We start from the raw sequence: 21,171 nt of genomic DNA on the forward strand, positions 1-21,171 counted from the left end.
GGAAACAACAAATCAGTTCCTGCACTCGAGGAGTTTGTATCTGACATCCTTCTCAGGGAAGACAGAATGTATACAGATAAGTAAATACAAAATATATGTAGTACTTGTGTATATATTAAGCTAACACATCTACAGGTTTTGTATTCACATATAATTATGAGAGAGCTCACATATATATGCGTAAGAACTGTCTTTAATCATTTGAAAGTTGTTGTGGAGGAGAAAGGTTTCTATTATTTGCCCCTAGAGGAGAGAATGAAGAGCAATGGGAGAATGTTGCAGGGGCAATTCTAATAAATGAAAGGCACCAAGAATGCAGGGGACAGTACCATGCTCAAAAATAAAGCAAATTCTGTATTTTACTTTTATATCATGGAAAATTTCCTAATAATTAGAACCATCCCACTCCATTATGGGCAGATTCAGAAAGAAGTGGGTTCTCCTTCATGAGAGGTATCAAACAAAACGCTGAATGACCATTTGCTTGGTATGTTGTGGTGGGAATTTTAATTTAGGCATGGGTTTGACTAGATGTCTGCTGAGGTTGCTTGAACCTAAAAACATCTGTGATTCTACACAAAAATGGATATGGATATGGATGAAGTGATTTCTGCTTCTCCATATGTATAATATAATATATCAAAACATAATATAATAATATACATAAACACAAATGAAATAAATATGCTTTCCCTGAATTGTTGAAGAAGCATATCTAAATGAATAGAGTTCTATCCAAATGCTTTTTTAAAATATCCTGAAGAGTCCATAATCCCTAGAAATGGGAAATCTCTGAAGGACCTTCTTGTCTTATTGGGAACACGTCTCAAACCCTAAGAACATCTTCTTTTCACATGATGTATTTGATTTCCAGTCTATCTTCAAGATTCCTGACTTCAAATGTTGTCTCCCTATTCTTCCAATGACCATCATTGATATTAACATAGCTATTGAACAAAAATATGAAAATATAAATTTCATGAGGACTAATATGCTTGACATAAAAGACAGTTCTTAGTTCCTCATTCATACTTGTAAAAAATGGGCTAAATAGTTTTAAGAATAATAATAACTACATTATTATTGTAGTATAAAAGATTTTCTCTCCTCATATAAAAAATAGCTAGGTGATCATCAATCTCTTAATATGTTACTAGGTAATAATCATTACTCTCCACAAGGTACAGAGTGCTTCAGAGACCTCCCATAAGTGTGTTTTGTTTTGTTTTTCCTGGGATCATGAACTCTTCATGACATTTTAAAAAGCATTTGTATAGAATTGCATCCATATAATCATACTTTTTTTAATCATTTGGGGAATGTACTATGTATGTGTATACATTTGCTACTTTGTTCATTTTCATTATTAATTTTCATCTCAGATTCTAATGTCATCAAATGGAAAGTTTCAATATGTCTTTGTTAATTTCTAAAGTTGCAACATCTCTCACTAAATAAATAATTAGCTATGAGTCCCCTCTTTAGTTTATATTTATTTTATCTTGCTGTTGTTGATATTTTAATGCTATATCTTTCTATCTTGCTCAGGCTGAAAGGGTGGCTGTCACTACTCTGTTTCTCCATTGTGTCCTGGTTTACCCTCCCTTAGGAATCCTAGAGACCCTTTGTTCACTGGAGCTCACCATATTGGTTACAGACTTGGTGTACATTAAGCCTTAATGCAGCTCAAGATTCCTGAACTCCAGGGGTGCATCAGCCTCAGCCTTCCCCAATAGCAAGGATTACAGACTATATAAATTACTATATCCAGACCTACCCTAGTTATCAAGTATCATTTAATCAACAAGAAAAATTTCCCATAACATTTTATTCATCTCTCTGTTTATCAAATCCCCTTAACATTTTAGACTTAAATAAGCATCAAGGTAACTGACTACACTATTTATCAACAGTGCAAAGAACAAAGAAAAAACAAAGACAGAATTATGTAACATCTGTGAGACTGATCATAGTAAAAGCTATCTTTAGACATCATTGTAACAGCTGACTTCTCACATTTGGAAATGCAGTCTCACTGTTCATTTCTTGCAGGGTACCAATTAAAATTCCTTTTCAATAATTCTCATCATGATACTTCAAAAGATATTGACTAAACTCAGTTATTTCAAGAAATAGGTTCTCTGAGCGCTTTATGTCTGTCTTCTGTGTACATTCTAACTGTCTCTTCACATTGACACTTATAATGTTCAGTCTACTTACAAAGTCCTTAGAGGATGACAGTTAATCAGTAACTTCCCAAATTCCATTGGTTCTTCAAGATACAGTAACAATATCTGTAATCTCAGTGAAAGAGGATATTAAAGCTTATATTACATTAACATAATTCAATACTCCATTACCATCATGAAATAATGATTAACTTTTGTATTGATTGAAGTTTACAAAGAATTTTTCCCAAATTTATAGAAAAATTAAAACTGACATTTATATTGTGATTTTAAGTTTGTATCATCTTTTACATGTATGCAGAACTATTGTTTTCCCATTAGAAGCTCTATCATGTTGGGTTGGGTAAAATTATAACAATTGTCTTGAATTCATCCAAAAGATAATGTGGTTTTTTCTTCTTATTGACCAGGAATAAATACCTTTCCATTAAAAACAGTTATAATTTAATAGAGGAATGTATTCTATGTAGTTTAAACTTCTAAGTTTGTTATACCATTTGTTATTTAACAACATTTTTTAAGATATCATCATGACATTTACATAATACTTTAAACTAGTTACTGCACATTACACTTATTTCATTTGATTCTCACAATAGCCTTGTGAGATAGATAGGAAAAGGAAAGGAAAAGGAATAAGTATACCTTTACTACCTACTATGTGCCAGCCACTGTGTTAAGCACTTTTTAGTATATATCATCTCACTTGCTCATCACAACAATTCTTTGAGACAGGTGCCATTATTATCTCCAGTTTACGTTTGAGGAAATTGAGCCAAACAGAGGTTAAGTGACTTGTCCAGAGTCATACAGTTAGTAAGTGTCAGATTTTAACTCAGGCCTCCTTGACTCCAGGCCCAGAACTCTATTGAGAATCACATGAGTAAAAATTAGTATCACAATTCATATTTAAGTGTCTGTTCACATTTAGTTCAGAAATCTTTCTGCTTCATCAAACCACTGTTATAAGATATCTGAAATAAAATTTCAAATAAACCTTGTTTCCAAAGGCTAGTATAGGCAGATGCCTGCACCTTGCTTTGTGAAACCACTCCAACAAAATTTTGGTATTTGAATACTACAAAACCTTTATTTGTGTCCTCTCTAATACCTCTGGATACATGAATTTATAAATAACCAAAATTGCACGATACTTCAACCTAATTCTGAATAAAAGTGTGTAAACAATTAGCATTTCTTTCAAATTTTCCTTTTAGCTCCTATATATTTAGAAGCATGTAATTTAGATCTGGAAGCAATCTTTCAGATAATTTAAGTCAATCCTTTAATTTTAAAACTGAGGAAGCTAAGTCTAAGAGAAGAGATTATTTCCCTGGGCCTCAATTTCCTTAACAGTAAGATGACAAGGATGAAGGCCTATGAAATCTCATCCAATTCTGAAGCAATGAGTTGTATTCCATGACTCAAAGGTCTTTTTTGGTTCCAAGAGAATGTAAGTACCTCAAGATCAGAGACTGTTCATTTTTGTCTTCATATTCTCAATGGATAGCAGCATCTGGCATGTAATAGTTGCATAATAATTATTCGTTGATTTATTCAGACTCTATATCCAATATTCAAATCACAATCCACAACTGTTTCCTATCCCATTAGTTTCTCTTCTCCATGAAATAGAAATAAAATAATAGCTAGCATGATATGAGAAATTCCTTTGTTTCTTTTAATTTGACTAAAATTTGGCAACTTTGGAGTTTGGGTAGGGAACTTACAATAACAACCTATTTGATGAGATTTCAAGAGTAATGCTCAGACCAGAGGATTAAATAAAACATTTACATGTTCAGGAGTTTAATTGGACCTTTTATAAATTCATTCATCATTGGTTTTCAAATGTCTTCCTTTGCCCTTGGCAGGAAACAGAGTAAAGGAACCTCATTTAGTCCCTACTTGAAGGGTATACTTCTTCTGACCCAGAGTAACTTTTTGATTGGAGTGGCAAAAAGAAAAAGAGAGTTCCAACCAACTCACAAAAGGGGCAAAAACTTTTAAATAGATCCTTGCAGGCACCCATAAAGTTTGATTATATGCATGCCTACAAATTGAATTCTTTTCCAAACATTTCTCTTTCAATGTTACTGCAAGGATTAAATTATGAGTACTTTCTCCACCATTGTGGTGTAGTAGCTAGAGGGCTGGCCTTGGATTCAGGAACACCTGGGTTTAATTCCTATCTATAATACATATGGGATTTTGACCTTGAGCAATTAATTAATCTCTCAGCAGTCCCAGACTATTCTAAGACTATAAACTGGAAATTGGTTAATGATTTCTTTTGTAGAGAGTTTCCACCCTGGTATATCCCATACCAATGAAATCGCAGGAGAACCAGAAAAAAGGAGAAGAAAGAGGAAAAGGAAGGGAGGCAGAGAGAGTGGGAGGAAGGAAGGAAGGGAGGGAGGGAGGGAGAAAAGAAGAGAGGGAGGGAGGGAAGAAATGAGGAAGGAAGAGTGGGAGGAAATTAGGGAGGGAGGGATGGAGGGAGGAAAAAAGGGAGGAAGCAAAGAAGAAATGAGAAAGAGAAAAGGAAGGAGGGAAAAAGAAATCTTTGAATCTTTGAGATATTGTTCCTCTCGTCCTTTAAGGATAACTTAAAAACTTTTGAATTTTCATATAAGGGAATATTGTCAACAAGAGAGGAAAAAAAAAGTCTGACAACTTGAACACACAGCTTCACTTGAGCTTATGCTATTTTATACTTTCCAAAACTTAGTGTATAAATTTAATATTTTCCCATTTATTATTCACTTGAATATTTACTGATTTTCCACTTCTACAAGTAGTCAATAAATGCTAGGAAAGAAGTTATCTCTTCATATTTAGAATTTGGGATCAAAAATGTCAAGTTTCTTCTCTGAAGAATCCCATTACTTTTTGATTTTATTCAATGCCCTCATCCATATTCTCTGTAACATGAAAAATAAACAGGTTCCCTTTTCTCTAATTGGTGGATTTATGTTTTTTTCAGAAATACTCAGCTTACCATAGAAGCAACTTTCTCCCAATTTTCAGCCCACAGTAATAAATTTGTAGACTCAGAGATTAAAAGACGATTAAAGTTTGTCTACTCATCATTTTTATAGAGGAGGCAAATGAAACTCAGAGAAAGTAGGTGATTTATTCAGGGTCACACAGCTAGTTAGTAGAAAATCCCCAACTGGAGCCAAGGTTTCCCATCTCCAAGTTTAGTACTCCTTCTCTTCTGTAACACTGCATGCACATACATGTGTGCCTATATATATGCATAAACATGTGCATGCAAATAATATGAGCATGTGTCTATAATTGTCTATTATTTATATACACACAGAGTCATCTATGTGTCACAGGGGAGAGCACTGGACCTGGAATCAGGAACATCTGAGTACAAATTCAGCCTCAAACAGATTGTTACCTCAGGCAAGTCACTTGACCTCTATTTGCTGTAGCTAATATGATATGATATGATACGATGTGATGTGATGTGATGTGACATGATATGACATGACATAAAATAATATAATACAAAGAAACAGGGGTGTGGATCAGTGGAATAGGATAGGTACACAAGCAGGTGAAATCAACAAGTTTAGCAATCTACTCTTTGATAAACCCAAAGAAGCCAGTTTCTGGGCTAATAGTTCACTATTTCACAAAAACTGTTGGGAAAATTGGAAAATGGTAGGGCAAAAGCTGGGCATAGACCAATATCTTACACCATATAACAAAATAAAGTCAAAATGGGTTCATGATTTAGGAGTAAAAGTTGATACTCTAAGTAATTTGGGAAAGCAAGGAATAGTTTACTTATCAGATTTGTGGAAAAGTAAAGAATTCATGACCCAACAAGAGATAGAGAGCATTACAAAATGCAAAATGGATAATTTTGATTATGTGAAATTGAAATGTTTTTGTACAAAAAAAGCCAATGCAACAAGAATTAGGAGGGAAGCAGAAAATTGGGAGAAAATCTTTGCAACTAGTATCTCTGATAAAGGCCTCATCTCTAAAATATACAGGGAGCTAAGCCAAATATATAGGAATACAAGCCATTCCCCAATTGAGAAATGGTCAAAGGATATGAACAGGCAGTTTTCAGAGGAAGAAATTAAAGCTATCTACAGGCATATGGAAAAATGCTCTGGATCGCTGCTGATTAGAGAAATGCAAATCAAAACAACTCTTAGATACCACATCTCTCCTGTCAGATTGGCTAAAATAACAAATCAGGAGAATGATAAATGCTGGAAAGGATGTAGGGAAATTGGAACATTGTTGCATTGCTGGTGGAGTTGTGAGCTGATCCAGCCATTTTGGAGGGCGGTGTGGAACTATGCCCAAAGGGCTATAGAAATGTTCATACCCTTTGACCCAGTAATACCACTTCTAGGGTTGTATCCCAAAGAAATCACGCAAGCGGGAAAAGGACCCATATGTACAAGAATATTTATAGCAGCTCTCTTTGTGGTAGCCAAGAATTGGAAAGCAAAGGGATGCCCATCAATTGGGGAATGGCTGAACAAGCTGTGGTATATTAAGGTGATGGAATACTATTGTGCCATAAGAAATGGGGATGATGCAGACTACATAACAACCTGGAAAAACCTACACGACATAATGCTGAGTGAGCGGAGCAGAGCCAGGAGAACGTTGTGCACAGCCACAGATATGTGGATTCCATGAGGACCAACCCTGACATACTGCGCTTTTCTCAGCAACCTAAAGGGCAAGGACAACTCCAGGGGACTCACGATGGAGAATGCTATCTTCATTCAGAGAAAGAACTGCGAAGTTTGAATACAGATCGAGACACACTACATGCTCGCCTTTTCTGCTTCTCTTTTGTTTTTGTTTTTGGGTTTTTTTTTTTTGGTTCTGTTTCTTCTTTCTCATGATTCATTCCATTGGTCAAAATTCTTCTCCACGACCTGACTAGAGCATAAATTAATTCAATGCGAAGTTATACATGACAGTTATATGGGACTTCATGCCGTCTTGGGGAGGGAGGGGGGAGGGAGGGGAGAAAAACTGGAACTCAAAACTATGTAGAACCGGGTGTGGTAAACTAAAAATAAATAAAGAAATTTATTTAATTTAAAAAAATAATAATATAATACATAGACACACAGAGGATGGTTAGTCATCCAGTCAACAAGCATTTATTTAGCACTTTTTATGTGTCAGGCACTGTGGTAAATACTAGAGAAACAATGTCAAAAACAGTATCTATCCTTAAAAGTTCAAATGTCAATGAAAGTTGGGGGGTGGGAATGTATATATAGCTATGTATCTAAATGGCAAATATCTAACATATGGAAAGCATTCTGGGAGAATGTATTAGCTGCGGAGAAAGTGGGGCAGGATAGGCTTCTTGCACAAGGTGGTATTTGAGCTATCATAAAAAAGGCCAGAGAAACTGATGCATAGGTAAAGGAGGAGAGATTTCCAGGCGAGAAGATAGGCAGTATAAATGTAGGGAAGTTAAATATATTTTTTAAGGAACTGAAATTATACTAATATTCTGGAATGTCATATGCATAGGTGGGATTATGTATAAGAAGACTTTTAAGGTTCTAAAACAGGCCTGCGGGATCCAAAGGCTTCAATTCTAACTTTAATCATACATTTATAAACATATGAAAACCAAAACTAGCCTACACTACGTAAATTTACTTTCTGATTGTAAAATGAAATTCCTTGGGCATGGAAGTGAATTAAATTAAGTTGAATTGTATGAAATATCTTAAGCTGTTAGACTGGTAAGTAATTTAGAGACTGTCTATTTTAACTCCATTTTACAGAAGAGGAAAACCAAGAAAGGCATCTAAAAACAGGACTATATACTGGTAACTTTCTTTTTTCCTCACGAAATGTCTAATGATTTTTAAAAGTACAAAGATATGTCAGTTTAGAAAGAACAAATGACTACTCAGCCCAAGTGATATGAGAGCCACAGAGGCACAACTGGGTAAAGTCATCTTAAGGATATGACTGGATCGTTTAATTCTCTGAAATAATATTCCTTTGCTGAAAAACAAAACAAAACAAAGCAAACAAAACAAAACGTTTTCTATTTTGTCCCCAATAATACAGTTTTCAATACATTTTTTCAGCACATGGGCTGCAGCTGTATTTTCATGCTGTGCTATTAAACAGAATCCTGTTAAATGGTAGATATAGATCAGAAATTGGTAACATTGTCAGACCTGCTGAACTTTTCACTATCCAGGAAGGACTCCTGCCTTAGAATTTTAATGGAGAACAGTAATAGGTTGATGGAATTCTCCTTTTGCTACCCTTAAGGTCCCCATGAAGTCAATACTTCTTCCTCCATGGAAATTGCCACAAAATTTCCAACTCTCTTATTGTTGGAGTGTAGCAATAGTCAAGACAGCTGAGTGGCCTGTAGTCTTTGATGTATGACCCAGGGGGTTGGACACATTTTTGATCTGGGAGTTTTCTTTTCCTTATAAATGATCAAAAATTGACTTTAAGTGCACCATGTAATATCAAAGCCAGCAAAAGCTGGATTTAACTATCTGCCATCAAATTTGTATGATAGGGCTAATGCCCCTTATGGTATGTCTTTTTAATGGACCTCTTTATCTTCCCTCTGAAAGGAAATGCTCTAAATTTGAGACCACATAGGGTAGGAAGCTGATTATTTTTTTCCACTCAACACTAGGTTCTAGGAAAGAGAAAGCATGTGTGGCCTCTTATCTTTTAAAACTATGCCAGGTGGAATTATGTATCGGTGTCTATTTTCTAACCTGTCAGGGCAAGCTTGAAACCAAAATACAAAATTTATTTGTTGTCTCCCTTGTTAGACTGTGAACCTCTTAAGAGCATTTTGTTTTGTTTTGTTTTGTGTTTTCTTACATAATTTTTGTATCCCCAGTGTATAACACAATGCCTAGCACACAGAAAATGCTTAATAAATATTTATTGACTGATTAACTAAAATCGCTGGTTTATCTTTAGCGACACCCTGCTCCTTTTTTTAGTAATTTCCCAGGGAGCCCAGACACCCTACTGTAGCTCCTTGTTGTCTAGGTACTCAGAACATTACTATCACCCTGCCCTTTGCAATTGTCTGATTTTTAAATGGATCTTTAATCTCATCAACTTCTGCATAGCTTTCACTGGTTCAAATGGCATCTCCATCCTTGATTTCTCAAACCTATGGCTCTTCCTCTAAATCCTCCTTAGAGGATCAACTCATTCAGCTGAAGGTCTTCCTCTAGTTCTTTGGAACCAGTATGGCAGTAATACTTGTAACACACTTGTTAAGCGCTTGAAAATTTAGAAAACTCATGATTTCATTTGATCTTCCTGAATATATCAGTAAGGCAGAATTCATGACTTCAAAGATAACCATGAAAATGCCTGAATGATCAGAATTGCAGGATGCAAGGAATTCTCTAAGTGGAAGGCAGAGGAGTTAAAACATTTATTGAAACTCAAAAGTAGGAGACCCATGGACCAGTGTCCCCAATTCAACATCCTGGCAAGACCCTTCCAAAACCAGTATGCCCATCTCACAATAGTGACCAGGAAGCCACAGAAAAACATTATGGCAGCAAGCCAAGCCCCACCAATGCCAGGGCCCTCCAGCAAGAAGACCACTCACTGGCCTCAAGCCCCTGCACAGCACTCTCCAGTCTCCATGAGGGTCAGTCCTGCTTTTTTTGTAGCACCTGCCGCCATTGCTGCCGCTTCTGCCACTTCCACCGCAATCTCCAAGCTGTGTTCCAGCTAGCTGACTGCTTCCTCTCCCCTTCAGCTCTTAACTGCTCTCACCAACTGCCTCTCCAACTGCCTCTCAGCTCTGCTCCAACAGTTCAGCAAGCTCCTCCAACCACAGGCTTCATGTCATCATGGGGTCCAGAACTCAGGCGCCTACCACTGGCTCCAGTCCTAGCCACTCCCCCCAGGACCCTGAGAGCCCCACCCCCAAAGCCCAGTGAATGGGTGGGAAAGATCTTCCCATTCACTGATTGCCTTTACACTAAACAAGCCTTAAATTAAGCAGAGCAGGCATGTTTCCTTCTCTTTGAAGCAGGGGCTTGCACAAGATGATGATTAAGGTCCCTTTCAACTCTCAAGTTCTATTATTTCCATTTTTTAAAGGAGATAAATGAGGCTGAAAGAGGTTGTTTCTTTTTCCAAGACCATGTGACTCATAAGAGGTGTAACTCACATCCATGTCCTTTAATTCCAAAGCCAGTATCTTTCTCACAAGACTGCAGATTTCTTTCAATTTCATAATTCAATTGAATAAACATTTATTTTGTAAGCTCAAGGTTATTACAATCTAATGGGGGAAGACAAAAGGCAGTTAGAAAGGTGGAACATGGGGGGAAACAAGATGCATGGAAGTTATCATATTCAGTTGAGTCCAAAGCAAGCAGAGTTGATACCCAGGGGACACTGTTTTCTCCAAATGTCATAACTTTGGAGTATATTTTCATATTGATAGATCACTTCAAAGTTTATGAAACACTTTCTTCACAATAATTCTATGATGCAGGTATTGTGAATCTTATTATTCACATTTTATAGATGAGAAAACTGAGGCTGAGAGGTAAGTTATTCATCCAATGTGACACAATCAGAAGGTGTCAGGAAAGGAATTCCAACTGGTGGCCTTTGACACTAAATCTTGGTTTCTTTTTACAATCCAATCCCATTTTCCATTATGGTTTCCTTTATATTTTAACCCAAGCTTTCCATAACAATCAATCCAATGGCTTGATTTTAAAGGTAAGAATTTCAGGGAGTCAATGGAGAAGATATTTTTGTTAAGCCTTCATAAACTCAGGCTTGCTATACCCAAATTAAGAGCCAGTCCTGCAATGTAGCTCTGGCTGGAGGGAAGAATCACTAGGAATTGTGACTAGATATTCCCAGGTCATCCAAGAGGGACACAGAACCCAATTACATGTATAAAAGACAGAACTTGTCATCCCCCATCCTCACCCATATTTCATTTCCTTGAGGTCAGAGAGCTTCCACTGGCACAACCTCAATTATTTTCTAACTTGAATTTCAGTCTGTGCTGCATTGTTAAGTAAGCACATCTACATCTCAACTCCATTTTCATTGAAGAATCTAATGCTTCTGTTTCTGTTTCAGTAATTGGAAAGATTAAATCCCAAGATTATGACAAATACTTTCCAACTCTCATATGTCATAAATTCAATTAGAATTCATGTCTCTCTCTGTTATATTTTCCATCCCTGAAAAACTTAGGTATTCCAGTTCTTTGTTTCGAGAAGTGTTTCTGCATTTGGCTTCCTATCACCTCCAGGATTAAACATAAAATCCTCTCTTTGGCATTCATACTTACATAACCTGCCCCTTCATACCTTTTCAGTCTTCTTACAATGTACACTCCTTTCTCTCATACATTTCCTTACCATGATACTGGGCCTCCTTATTGTTCCACAAATAAGAAACTCCATTTCCTATCTCCAGGCATTTTCACTGACTCTGTCCTGTGCTTGCAACAGTAACCCTCTTCATCTTCACTTCCTGGGTTTCCTGCCTTTCTTCAAAACTCAGCTAAAATAAAAACGTCTACCCTTCCTGTTCCCCCTTATTGTAGTGTCTTCCCTCTGTTGATTTTATTTTCATTTTCTCCTTTATGTAGTTTGCTTGTACATAGTAGTTTGCATGTTCTCTCTCTCTCTCTCTCTCTCTCTCTCTCTCTCTCTCTCTTCCTTTCTTTCTTTTTGCTTTCCTTCTTTCCTTCTTTCCTTCCTCCCTTTCTTTCTTCCTCTCTTTCTTTCTTTCTTTCTTTCTTTCTTTCTTTCTTTCTTTCTTTCTTTCTTTCTTTCTTCATTCCTTCCTTCTTTCCTTCCTTCCTTTCTCCCTTACTTCCCTCCTCCCTTTCTTCCTTCATTCCTTCTTCCTTTTCTTTCTTTCTTCCTGTCCCTCTGTTCCCTTTCCAAGGGTCTGTTTATGACAACTGAACAGGTGATGTTGCCCACTCACTAGGCATAAAAGAAGAAGCAAATTCTTCTCTCATTCTTAATTTCTCTCTTTCCAACATATTGTTTGGGATTCTCATAGTTCCCCTTCATATTTCCAGCAAATGGAGGTAAGAGAGAGGGATGGCACTCCTTGCCACCCTCCTTAACAACTGTTATGATTTTTGCACAAAAATGGAAGTGAATACAAGTGCTTGTCTCAGACTATCTCTAGCTTCTCTCTCTCTCTCTCTCTCTCTCTCTCTCTCTCTCTCTCTCTCTCTCTCTCTCTCTCTCTCTCTCTCTCTTTCCGTGTGTGTTTGTGTTTGTGTATTCCTCTGTGCATAGATGACTAAAGAGTGATCCTGAAATGGATTTTTCCAGTCTTGGTATTTCATCTGTGTAATTAAAACATCAAAAGTCCTGAAAAGTTTCAAGGACTTGAAGGAAGAGGCTCTTCCTATAATTGTGCCGCTTCTTAAAGGAGATGACCACTAAAATAAGAATGAGCCATGTAATTTTTGTTGTCACGAAGATAGAGACATTGAGTAGTTTGTTTGGGCAATTTTAATCCTTATTTATGAAATGTCTTTCTTTTGGATCAATCTCTTCCAATACTAAAATCAGCATGCTTGAGTTTCAAAACAGAACTCCTTGGTCCTATTTCAGGTCTTTTATGATACATCCATTTGTGCCATCATACTTTGGTACATGTAGGATTCTGTGAAATGTATGAGCTATCATCATTTGTTTCTTGGTGTAGCCTTAGTTCAAAATGGATGCTCTCCCTCTCTGTCCTGTGGTGCTCAAATAAAAGAACATGAGACATTTCTATATTTAGACAGGAAAAAAATCATCATACAACTTGTTCAATTTTGTGGAAAGGATGCTTTTAGATGACTATGTAATATACACATATAGTGTTATATATACATAGACACATTGCATATATGTGTATGTATATATACAAATAACTGTATATCCATTTAAGTATGTATATATGTATACATATATATGTGTACATACATGTATGTGTGTATATACATATACATACATACATGTATGTGTACGTATATGTATATACAAAGAAATAAGTTAAAATAGGCAACGTTTAGGGACAAAATATTGAATACAGTGATGTATTATAATAACCAATCAATAAACATTTATTAAGCACCAATGATGTGCCAGACATTGTACTAAGTTCTGGGAATACAAAAAGAGACAAATGACAGTCCTTGCCTTCCACAAGCGTGCAATCTAATGAGGAACAAAATATGCAAATGAATATATACAAAACAAGCCATATACAGGATAAATAGGAAATAATTACTAGCGGGAAGGCACTAGAATTAAGAGGAATTGAGGATGACTTCCTGTGAAAGAGTAGATTGAAATTAGGTCTTAAAGGAATCAGGGTAGAAAATAGGAAGAGCTGAGGGATAGTGCCATGCCCAAAGACACACAATTAGTAGGTGTTTGTGGCTAGATTTGAACTCAGGTCAGATAATTAAATACTTTTAAAGGCTATATGGGAGTTCCCTGCTTTAACTCCTCACCTTCTCTTTACCTTTTCATAGGACCCACCAGAACTTTCAGTCCACTGTTGTGATTCTAAGAATACATGGTCAGTTCCATACCAGCATTAGAGAAGGATCTTAATGGAGAATATATTAGTTTACTCTAAGAAAATAGCTTTCATTGACAAAAGGCATCAGAAATTCTATTACTTGTGACAATGCAGTTTCAAATACATGGTTTCATTTTTAGAAAAGATAGCTGAATTCTTGGTAGGGAGAAAACCTAGTTCATTAATAAAGGAAGAAACTTCTATATTGCTTGCTTCATTGCATTTTGTATTTGATTTGGAAGCAGTATGGAGCAAAAGGCCTGTTTTCAAATTCTGTCACTTCCATTTCCTAGCTGTGAGAATTTAAGTTACTTAATTTCTCTAAGCCTCAGTTTTATTATATATAAAAAGGAAAAAAAAACCCATGCTACTTAACTCCGAGGGTGCTGTGATAGTCAAATGAGATAATGTATGTAAAAGAACTGGTAAGTTGTAAACGCTATATACCCATAAGGGATTATTTCACCCAAAAAAATAGACAAGAAAATATGCCAGTCAAAACTGATGACTTCCTAAACTCCATGAGAAAGACTGTCTTTCTCAATTGTCTTTAGTGTTCTAGCAGTTTATTTTTTGCATGTTTTCATGAGAACTGTTGGATTTTATCGACAGTTTCTAATCAAAGCCTGGCACAGCAAGTTCAAAGGTGAAATAAGATTTTCTTAATTGAACCTAGACATGAAATCTTGAAGATATTTCTTTTCTTCACCTACAAATTAAGAGTAAAACCCACATCCCACACCTCTGTCCTAAGGAGTGTCTGAGAATGAAAATGAGATTTTTCTTGCTGAAAACATAGCCTTTTGTCTGACCATTCCACACTGAAGCTGGTATTTCCATACGTGATACTGGAAAAATAAATTACATCACCTTCAAGAACAATCAACCAGTGAACATTTATTAAATATGTACTCTGGGTCATACTCTGTGCTAGGTACTATGTATATATAGAAAAACAAATGAGACAGTCTCTCTCAAGCAGCAAACATTCTATGTTACATATTAATATCAAGTTTTAAATGGTATGACCCCAGAGAACAAAAGATGAAACCTGCACCCCTCCCCAGCTCATTGAAGAGACAATGAATGTTGGGTGTAGAATGAGATATTAATTTTTTTGTACATGGATAGTACAGGAATTTATTTTGCTTGAATATACATATTTGTTTTGAGGTCGAACTTTTTTTTTCTTTCTTTGTTCCTCTTCTCCTAAAATGAGATAGGAAAGTGGGAAGAGAGGGAAAACAATTTTTTTCAATTACAAAAAAAAATCATTTTAATCAGTGAATTAATGATAATTTATTAAGCACCTACAATGTTCTAGGCACTGTGCTAACTTTTAAATGGTACCTGGATTCAAATGTCTTCATATTTCAGGAAGCTGCTTCCCACTCAAATGTATTTGTTGTTATTTTGTTGTTTTTCAGTCACATCCTACTCTTTATTATCCCATTTTGAGTTTTCCTTGGCAAAGATCCTGACACAGCTTAACATTTCCTTCTATGGCTCATTTTACAGATGAGGAAACTGAGACACAACGTTAAATGACTTGTTCAGGGTCACATGGCTAGTAAGTATCTGAGGCCACATTTGAACTCAGGAAGATAAGTCTTCCTGACTCCAGTCCCAAAACTCTATCCACTCTGCCACCTGCTGCCCTACTCAAAGCCATGTCTGCCCTGAATTTTTATTCATCAAATGCTTCTGTTTCAAATTCTTACTGCATATTGCAGATAATGGGAGGTTGTTTTATTGTTGCTATTTTTGTTTCTTTGATCTTTTCTGTGACCAGAAGGCCAAAATGCACCTTCTCTGAGGTTTTCATTAAGCTCCCAAGATATGAAACAAAGTGTTTATGACTTAATATCATCTCCTAAAACTTGCATTTTAATTTTCAAGAAAGAGAGCACTCCATTCTAGTTCCTTAGTATGAAATGGGACTCTTTGCGCCACCCCCAAAAAAATAATCTATTTCAAAAATACCCTGAGGAGGCTTGAAAGTTTCCTAGTGTGACCAAGTAATTAATTCAGAATCCCACAGCCTTTCTCAGATGAAATGAACTTAAATTGGTCAAACCACCCTTGGTTCAAGCTGCTGCACTAAGTGGATGGCATTTCTGTGGGGCTGTAATTTTACCTCTGCATAAATGAAGGCCTTTCTTTTCAGGGCAGAGCTATGCCTTTAGCACCTTTCAGATGTTTTTTGACAATTTATATGTGATCATTAAGGCCAGCTCAGGAAGAATTATGAAAGAGACAAAATATGACTTTAGTTCACCTTTCCATGTATGCCCTTTTCTCACTAAAGCAGTACATGTAGCTAGCTGATCCTTCTTCTAAAACTTACTTTCTGACACAGGCAATTTATATTTTAGTGTGAATGTAAATCATTATATCCCTTTCTCCCAGAAGGATCTCCATTTATAACAACTGACTCCCATAGTTGTGTGGATTGGTGATTTCATATATGTGGTTGCTTCCTCATCACTGCAAATTATAAATTACACATACATTTTTATCTTTCAATATTGTCCATATCATCCCATAAATCCTCCCTAATGGATCTGCTCAATGGGCTGGAGATTCTCCTCTGTTAATACTTCAGCAATACCAGCAAAGCTGTAACTAGGTAGGGAAACCATGGCTTTGCATTAAATTGCCACAATTTAGAGGTTGTTGAAAGTACTTGTAGGTCCTACAGGAGCACAGAAATACCTGAATTTACTAACTAATTAGGAAGAATAATAAGTTAAAATAGAAAGCTACAAGATGGCAGTTTCCTCCCTACCACCAAAGGGTCCATACACCAAAGGCGTTGTTTCCTTCTTCAGCACCAACCAGACATGCTCCCGTGATGCGTGAAACAAAGGTTTGAGGAAACAAAGGTTTGAACTTCTAAGCATATTGATTTATTAAGCAGTGTATACCATTTGCCTAACAAATCAGGACCAGACCTCATCAGCTTGGCACTAGACTCTGAACACACGGGGAGACAGATTTTTTTAGCACATTAAAAGGGAACAATTAGCAGGATATAAACCACGATACAAGATTAGTCAATCTGATTTCTAAATGGATGAAATATTATAATTGTAAGAAAACTCCTTTCATCAATATGTGGATCTAACTAGGTTTCTGATCAGCATAACCTAGGTATTTAGTTAAGGGTCTCTAAGCAACCAGGTGGAGGTGGTCCAGCTTCCTAGCCATACAAAGCTAAGTTCAAACAATGAATAAAGTGTTCTCACACATCCCATAATTGAATAACGTTTTCTTATAAGACAGCCAAATCTATAAGGTATTTCATATATTCATAATCAGAATTATTTAAGTCAGACTACACAACAAACTACTCAGATGGCCCACAATGGAATAATTTGATAGGAGATTTACACATAACTGAGGTAATCAAGAAAAATCAGGAAACATAAACGCCATAAAACAAATGACCAAAGTAATACAATGATGATCATCAACATCAAATAACATCAAGTCTCCTTGTCTCCTTGTATGCTAGTAACCCATTCCCAAAGTCCATTTAATTAGCACATTTGTCTTGAGTCCCCGAAGTCCCATGTAGTTGACTGGCACTTCAGAATATCTTTTCTTGGACATTCTAGAATCTGGAATTACAACTAGAAAATCAAAATCTCAATTTTCCAGCTCTATTAATCACATATTCCTCAAATTTAGATCCCAAACTTAACAATTCGATAATCTTCAAGGGTTCATAATAGTGCTTTCACTTTTTCAAAACTTATTATTTATTTTCTTTTAAAAATCACCCAAAGACCTAAATCAATTATTTTCCTGTTCATAATGTAGCTCCAACCTCTTTTTGTGAAAGAGAGAGAGAGAGGGATTTCAAGAGGTAGCCTTGAATTGCCATCCCATTGCTTTTGAGCTTACAAGATACTAAACACTTGAGAACACAGCTCCAGAATAGTCTTTCAGGGCCAGAGTGCTGTATCTTCTAATCACAACCCAAACTATCCAAATAACTAATCTACAGTCATTGTATTTATTTTTTTGTAATTTAGCAAAATTTCACACAACCCCAATTAATTGTAATGTTACCTTTTTGGCTTCCTAAGAACTCACAAATTCATCTTTTCTAATTTTCTTTGGTGACCCTTAGTTCTGGTTCATTTAAACAATTCTGTTATATAAAGTTTTGAAATGTCCACTTAAGCCTTCTCAAAAGACATTCCGAGTTCCTGGTCACTTCCTCACAACCCCATCGTTGTGAATATCTATCCCCACTATACACAATAGAGTCTAGGCTCAGGCAATGGTGGACATGAAGTAGGTAATCTTTACTTACAGAAAACCTCTTCAATTTTAATCACTCTTTCCATTTCTTCACTTTCCCTGGTCAAGAAAGGTTTAACAAGAGGCAAAAAATGAACAGCATGCCTTCCTTCATTGCACTGAAACAATAGATCTATCAGTCTTCAGGGTAAAAGTGATCTAAGTGCTATTCATCACTGAAACTTTTACAGAATCTAATTCTTAATTAATAAATCTCTAATCTCCTTAGTCTCCAAACCTCCAAAATCTACTAATACAAATTTTAGCATTCAATTTATTAAAATTTTGAGTTGCAAACTTTCTCCCTCTCTGACTTCCTCAACTCTCTCCCTCCCTAAGATGCTAAGTAATTTGATATATGTTCAATAAGAACAATCATATGAAACACACTTCCATATTAGTAATGTTGTGAGAGAAGAAACTGAATAAAATAAAATAAATAAAATGAAAAAATAGAGAAAGTGAACAATGGTTTGCTTCCTGCATTCAGACTCCATCAGTTCTTTCTCTAGCTATGAATAGCATTTTTCATCATGGGTCCTTTGGAATTATCTTAGGTTACTGTATTGGTGAGAATAGCTATCATTCACAATTGATCATCACACAATTTTACTGTTACTATGTACAACGTTCTCCTGATTCTTCTCATTTCACTTTGCATCAGTTTAAGTAAGTCTTTCTAGGTCTTTTTTTTAAATCAGCTTGCTCATCATTTCTTATAGCACAACAGTATTTTATTATAATCTTATAGCACAACTTGTTTACTCATTCCCCAATTGATAGTTATCCACTCAATTTCCAATTCTTAGTCACCACAAAAAAAAGAGCTGCTATAAATATTTTTTACAAAGGTCTTCCCACACACACACTTTTTAAAATCCTGTTGGGATCCAGCACTACTAATGGTAGTGCTGGATCCATGGGCATATGCATAGTTTGATTGCCCTTTGTGCGTAACTCCAAATTGTTCTCTTGAATGGTTAGATCAGTTCACAACTCTATCAATGGTGCCTTAGTGTCCCAATTTTCCCACATCCCCTCCACATGGTTATGGTATCACCCTTTATCACTAAATCATGTACTGGTTTGGAGCTTATCTTGATATATCATATAAAATATTGTTTTATACCTAGTTTCTATGATACTTTTTTTCCAGTTTTTCCAGAAGTTTTTGTTAAATAGTCATTTCTGGTCCCCAAAGCTAGGGCTCTTTGCTTTATCAAACACTAGATCACTAGATCACCATCAAGCACTCTATTTCTTAGCCAGTGCCAGGGAGTTTTGATGATTACCATTTTATAATATAATTTGAGATTTGGTATGGCTAGGCCATCTTTCTTCACATTTTTTTCCCATTAATTCCCTAGATATTCTTGAATTTTTGTTCTTCTGGATGAATTTTGTTATGATTTTTACTAACTTCCTGAAATAATTTTTGGTAGTTTGATTGTTATGGCATTATAAATTAATTTAGGCAGAATTTTCATTTTTATTATATTGAATTGGCTTATCCATTAGCAATTAATATTTTCTAGTTTTTTAGCTCTGACTTTATTTGTGTGCAGTGTTTTGCAATTGTGTTCATATAGTTCCTAGGTTTGTCTTGGCAGGTAGACCCCCAAGTATTTTATATTGTCTACAGATATTCTAAATGGAATTTCTCTTCACGTGTCTTGCTGCTGGACTTTGTTGGTAATATATAGAAATGCTGATGATTTACATGGATTTATTTTATATACTGGAACTTTGCTAAATTTGTTAAGTATTTCAAGTAGTTTTTTAGTTGATTCTCTAAGTATATTATCATAACATCTATTAAAAGTTATATTCTAGTTCCTTCAATTTCCTTTTCTTCTCTTATTGCATATTCTATGTTCTCCAATTCCATTTTCTTCTCTTATTGCCATACCTAACATTTTAGTACACTGTTGAGTGATAGTACTAATAACGGACACCTTTGCTTCACCCCAGAGCTTGTTAGGAAGGCTTCTAGCCCATCCACATTACAAATAATGTTTGCTGATGGTTTTAGATAGATATTACTTGTCATTTTTTAAAAGGAAAGATGCATTTATTCATTTGCTCCCTAAGTTTTTAATAGAAATGGATGATGTATTTTTGCCAAAAGCTTTTTCTGAAACTTTTGTGATAATCATTATTTCTATTGGTTTTGTTGCTGATATGATTAATTATACTAATAGTTTTCTTCACATTGAACCATCCCTGCATTCCTGATTTAAATCCCACCTGGTTATAGTACATGATCCTTGTGATATAGTGATGTGGATCAGTGGCTTGTATTTTATTTTTTAAAAATTTCCATAAATATTCAATGGGGAAATTGGTCTATAATTTTATTTTTCCTCTTTTATCTCTTCCTTATTTAGGTATCAGCACCCCATTTGTGGCATAAAAGAAATTTGGTAGGACTCCTTCTTCAACTATTACTCCAAATAGTTTATATAGTGTTGGAATTAATTCTTTAATTGTTTGGTGGAATTCACTTGTGAATCCATCTGGCCCTAAGGATTTTTTTAAGGTTTTTTTTAAGTATTTTTTTGAATTTTATCATTTTTATTTAATATTTTGGTTTTCAACATTAACATTGATTTACACAAGATTTTGAATTAAAAATTTTCTCCCCATTTCTACTCTCCCCCCCCATTCCAAGATGGCATATGTTCTACCAGAGAGTAAGATTCACTCATTCCCCCTCACCTGCCCCCTTTTCCCTTCCAACAGAACTGCTTTTTCTTGCCACTTTTATGTGAGATAATTTACCACATTCTATCACTCCCTTTTTTCCTCTCTCAATATATTCTTCCCTCACACCTTAAATTTATTTCATACTTTTAGATATCATCCCTTCATATTCAACTCACCATATGCCCTCTGTCTATATGTATGTATATTCCCTTCAATTACCCTAATGCTGAGAAAGGTCTCCTGAATTACACACATCATCTTTCCATTTAGGTATGTAAACAAAACAGTCCCACTTTAGTAAGTCCTATATGAATTCTCTTTCCTGATTACCTTTTCAAGCTTCTCTTGATTCTTGTATTTGAAAGTC

Source organism: Trichosurus vulpecula, chromosome 3 (assembly GCF_011100635.1).
Source record: "Trichosurus vulpecula isolate mTriVul1 chromosome 3, mTriVul1.pri, whole genome shotgun sequence".
NCBI classification, from domain to species: domain Eukaryota; kingdom Metazoa; phylum Chordata; class Mammalia; order Diprotodontia; family Phalangeridae; genus Trichosurus; species Trichosurus vulpecula.